Source organism: Anomaloglossus baeobatrachus, chromosome 3 (assembly GCF_048569485.1).
Source record: "Anomaloglossus baeobatrachus isolate aAnoBae1 chromosome 3, aAnoBae1.hap1, whole genome shotgun sequence".
Lineage (NCBI taxonomy): Eukaryota > Metazoa > Chordata > Amphibia > Anura > Aromobatidae > Anomaloglossus > Anomaloglossus baeobatrachus.
Window position 1 is genome coordinate 8,004,966 of NC_134355.1, and position 6,083 is coordinate 8,011,048.

Below are 6,083 nucleotides of genomic sequence, written 5' to 3' on the forward strand. Positions count from 1 at the left end.
TACAAGAATATAACTACTATAATACTGCCCCTATGTACAAGAATATAACTACTATAATACTGCCCCTATGTACAAGAATATAACTACTATAATACTGCCTCTATGTACAAGAATATAACTACTATAATACTGCCCATATGTACAAGAATATAACTACTATAATACTGCCCCTATATACAAGAATATAACTACTATAATACTGCCCCTATGTACAAGAATATAACTACTATAATACTGCCCATATGTACAAGAATATAACTACTATAATACTGCCCCCTATGTACAAGAATATAACTACTATAATACTGCCTCTATGTACAAGAATATAACTACTATAATACTGCCCCCTATGTACAAGAATATAACGGCTATAATACTGCCCCTATATACAAGAATATAACTACTATAATACTGCCCCTATATACAAGAATATAACTACTATAATACTGCCCCTATGTACAAGAATATAACTACTATAATACTGCCCCTATGTACAAGAATATAACTACTATAATACTGCCCCTATGTACAAGAATATAACTACTATAATACTGCCCCTATGTACAAGAATATAACTACTATAATACTGCCCCTATGTACAAGAATATAACTACTATAATACTGCCTCTATGTACAAGAATATAACTACTATAATACTGCCCCTATATACAAGAATATAACTACTATAATACTGCCCCTATGTACAAGAATATAACTACTATAATACTGCCCCTATGTACAAGAATATAACTACTATAATACTGCCCCTATGTACAAGAATATAACTACTATAATACTGCCCCTATGTACAAGAATATAACTACTATAATACTGCCCCTATGTACAAGAATATAACTACTATAATACTGCCTCTATGTACAAGAATATAACTACTATAATACTGCCCATATGTACAAGAATATAACTACTATAATACTGCCCCTATATACAAGAATATAACTACTATAATACTGCCCCTATGTACAAGAATATAACTACTATAATACTGCCCATATGTACAAGAATATAACTACTATAATACTGCCCCCTATGTACAAGAATATAACTACTATAATACTGCCTCTATGTACAAGAATATAACTACTATAATACTGCCCCCTATGTACAAGAATATAACGGCTATAATACTGCCCCTATATACAAGAATATAACTACTATAATACTGCCCCTATATACAAGAATATAACTACTATAATACTGCCCCTATGTACAAGAATATAACTACTATAATACTGCCCCTATGTACAAGAATATAACTACTATAATACTGCCCCTATGTACAAGAATATAACTACTATAATACTGCCCCTATGTACAAGAATATAACTACTATAATACTGCCCCCTATGTACAATACAGAACTGCTACAGTTAGGAATAGATATACGTTTTTGTTGGTAAAAGTCCCATTTGCTCCAGATGAATCAGGTCTTTCGGGCAAAACACAAAGGTTACAACAGAGGATGGAATAGGGCATGAAGGTCCTTACAGCAGGGGGAGGGGAGACAGGTCAGCATCTGATACTAACCCAAGTCTACACCCCAACATCCATAAGTGAGTCCTTCCTCCCGCTGTTATCACATATTTAGGCCCTAGCTGTCCCTCAGCTTCCCCTGGCCAGTGTGAAGGCCGGTGAGTGCACTAGACGTCACCACTACTGTAATAAAACACATGAGAAGGAAGAGAAACAGTCGGGCATAGGCAAAAGGATATGCACCAAAGGTGGCAGCCATGTACCAGGACTACAAGAGATCAGCAACTACACTGCTGCTGCCCAGCACTAAGCGGCACAGCTCCAAAAACATACCCCGGCTTCCTCCTGCCACAGTGGTCAGGCCAGAATGATTTCTTTTCCTATAACCGATATCAGATGAAGGGGCATGTGACTATTTAAAGGACAGGGAGTGGTGACACAGCGGCTGCACCTGAGATGAACTAACAAGAAACTACCAGCAAGGAAAGAGTCCTTCACCCTTCCTGCACTAAAAGAAGGCAAATATGCTTACTATCCAGAGTCTCACAATGCTGGTCCTAAATCTGTCCCAAGTCTCCCCAGGACAGAAGACCCTCGTGACCCCCCCCCCCCCCCTTTCTTTTTTTCCTTTTTCTGTTCACACATTGCATTTTTTCAGCTTTTTTTTTTAATACTATTTTTATGTGAATTAAAAGCTGCTTTTTACAGCCCCAGCAAATGCTGTGAGATTCCAGAGATCTGCTGCGCACAACGGCTGGAAGGGAAAACTGCAACGTTGTTTCTTTCAGCGCAGTTAATGAGAAAGTGCAGGAATGCTGCAGAAACGCTGTCACTTCTTTTGTGCGTTGTAGCTGCGTTCTCCACCCATTGAAATCAATGATGTGGGTCACAACGCAACCAAAATGCACTTGGACTGCATTTTTGTTGCGTTCCGCATGCTTTTTTTTTTTTTGCAATGTCGTTCAATCTCTGTCTGTGGATGTCAGTGAATCTCCCTTCTCTGTCGGTCGGTCTCTTTCGCTGTCAGATGGTCTCTCTCTCTGTCTGTCGATCTCTCCCCCTCTCTCATACTCACCGTTCCCCGATCCCCGGCGCGGCGCTGCACGGCGTTCACACTGCTCCGGCGGCTTCTCCACTTTTGAAAATGCCGGCCGCTCATTATTCAATCTCGTATTCCCCGCTTTCCCTGCCCACCGGCGCTTATGATTGGTTGCAGTGAGACACGCCCCCACGCTGAGTGACAGCTGTCTCACTGCAACCAATCACAGCCGCCAGTGGGCGGGTCTATATCGTGCAGTAAAATAAATAAATAATTAAAATAAAACGACGTGCGGTCCCCCCCAATTTTGATACCAGCCAGGGTAAAGCCACACGGCTGAAGGCTGGTATTCTCAGGATGGGGGGCTCCAAGTTATGGGGAGCCCCCCAGCTTAACAATATCAGCCACCAGCCACCTGGAATTGCCGCATCCTTTAGATGCCACAGTCCCGGGATTATACCCGGCTCATCCCGAATTGCCCTGGTGCGGTGGCAATTGGGGTAATAAGGAGTTAATGGCAGAAGCCCATACCTGCCACTAAGTCCTAGGTTAATCATGACAGGTGTCTATGAGACACCCCCCATAATTAACCTGTAAGTAAAAGTAAATGAACACATACACCCGAAAAAATCCTTTATTTCAAATAAAAAAACAAAAAAAACCCACCCTCTTTCACCACTTTATTAAAATCCACAAATACCCCTCCAGGTCTGGCGTAATCCACAGAGGTCCCGCGACGCTCTCAGCTCTGCTACATGAAGCTGAGAAGAGCGGTCACCGACCAGACCGCTCTGTCAGCTCCACGCAGTACCTGAAGTGAGCCGCGCGATCAGCGATGAAGTCACAGGTGAGTTGCAGTCACGGGTGGAGGATCTAGCTAGCCGCGGGTAACTTGAGTGATGGCAGCGCTAAGCGCGCTGCTCACTTCAGTCACTCAGGAGATTAGCGGCCACCGGTGAGTCCTTCACGGGTGACCGCTAATCGGGACGCCACACACAGACAGAGCTGCGGGATGACAATGAAGTGAAGTTCACCCGAGTTCATTCTCATCGCACGACTCTGTCTGTGTCTGCTGTCAGCGGGTATGTAGCAGAGCTGAATTACCGGGGGAACGCACTGTCAAAAATGCATCCAAAACGCATGGAAAAAGCATCCAAAATGCATGTGTTGTGGATGCATTTTTTTTTTACAAACGCAGTGTCCAGTCTGCCAGAGGGTGCGTTCTTTTCTGCACTGCACAGAACAAAACGTGCACACAGAGCCTTACTCCCAAGAGAGCAGGTGTTGGCTGCAGAAAAAAAGCAGAAAAAAAGCACAATGTGAACACAGCCTATTGTTGCTCATGTCTGACCTGATACATTGTGTTATTGCATAGTCTGACCTGATACATTGTGTTATTGCATAGTCTGGCCTGATACATTGTGTTATTGCATAGTCTGGCCTGATACATTGTGTTATTGCATAGTCTGACCTGATACATTGTGTTATTGCATAGTCTGGCCTGATACATTGTGTTATTGCATAGTCTGGCCTGATACATTGTGTTATTGCATAGTCTGGCCTGATACATTGTGTTATTGCATAGTCTGGCCTGATACATTGTGTTATTGCATAGTCTGGCCTGATACATTGTGTTATTGCATAGTCTGGCCTGATACATTGTGTTATTGCATAGTCTGGCCTGATACATTGTGTTATTGCATAGTCTGGCCTGATACATTGTGTTATTGCATAGTCTGGCCTGATACATTGTGTTATTGCATAGTCTGGCCTGATACATTGTGTTATTGCATAGTCTGGCCTGATACATTGTGTTATTGCATAGTCTGGCCTGATACATTGTGTTATTGCATAGTCTGGCCTGATACATTGTGTTATTGCATAGTCTGGCCTGATACATTGTGTTATTGCATAGTCTGGCCTGATACATTGTGTTATTGCATAGTCTGGCCTGATACATTGTGTTATTGCATAGTCTGGCCTGATACATTGTGTTATTGCATAGTCTGGCCTGATACATTGTGTTATTGCATAGTCTGGCCTGATACATTGTGTTATTGCATAGTCTGGCCTGATACATTGTGTTATTGCATAGTCTGGCCTGATACATTGTGTTATTGCATAGTCTGGCCTGATACATTGTGTTATTGCATAGTCTGGCCTGATACATTGTGTTATTGCATAGTCTGGCCTGATACATTGTGTTATTGCATAGTCTGGCCTGATACATTGTGTTATTGCATAGTCTGGCCTGATACATTGTGTTATTGCATAGTCTGGCCTGATACATTGTGTTATTGCATAGTCTGGCCTGATACATTGTGTTATTGCATAGTCTGGCCTGATACATTGTGTTATTGCATAGTCTGGCCTGATACATTGTGTTATTGCATAGTCTGGCCTGATACATTGTGTTATTGCATAGTCTGGCCTGATACATTGTGTTATTGCATAGTCTGGCCTGATACATTGTGTTATTGCATAGTCTGGCCTGATACATTGTGTTATTGCATAGTCTGGCCTGATACATTGTGTTATTGCATAGTCTGGCCTGATACATTGTGTTATTGCATAGTCTGGCCTGATACATTGTGTTATTGCATAGTCTGGCCTGATACATTGTGTTATTGCATAGTCTGGCCTGATACATTGTGTTATTGCATAGTCTGGCCTGATACATTGTGTTATTGCATAGTCTGGCCTGATACATTGTGTTATTGCATAGTCTGGCCTGATACATTGTGTTATTGCATAGTCTGGCCTGATACATTGTGTTATTGCATAGTCTGGCCGGGGCAGGTTAGAACGGCTGCCCTCTATTTGCTGTAAGGAATTGCTGAATTTTTGGAGGAGATTTTATCCCTCTTTTTGTTGCTTTTTCTTATTTAGATATCAGTGTAGGGACCCAGAAGCAGGAGGACCCGTGACGTGGGTTGTGGACATCCGTATTCTGGTCATATTACCTACCAATACCTCATGTATATTTATATATGTTTTTATATTGTTATACATGTTATACAGGGTGCAGCCCGGCCCCTTTATGTTAGGTCTTGTATATTGGAGTCCCGGGTATGGTGCACATATATAGTGCTGGGCAGCCGCCTAATCTAATAGTATGGGCGTGTAATAGGCTGCTACCAGACACTGTGCACCTACATGTGTGAACGGCGCCCTATACAAGCCATCTGTGTGCAATTTTATCCAGCGATCACCTCCTCCATATTCTGGAGTTGTGTGAGTGATTTGCTCCTCCTGCACCCGCGCTGCCTCCACCTTATTGGGGGGTCTCGCTGCCTCCACCTTATTGGGGGTCTCGCTGCCTCCACCTTAGTGGGGGTCTCACTGCCTTCACCTTAGTGGGGGTCTCGCTGCCTCCACCTTATTGGAGGGTCTCGCTGCCTCCACCTTATTGGGGGTCTCGCTGCCTCCACCTTATTGGGGGGTCTCGCTGCCTCCACCTTAGTGGGGGTCTCGCTGCCTCCTGCTGGTGCATTAGTTCCTCGGCCGGGGCAGGTTACAACGTCTGTCCTCTATTTGCTGTAAGTAAATG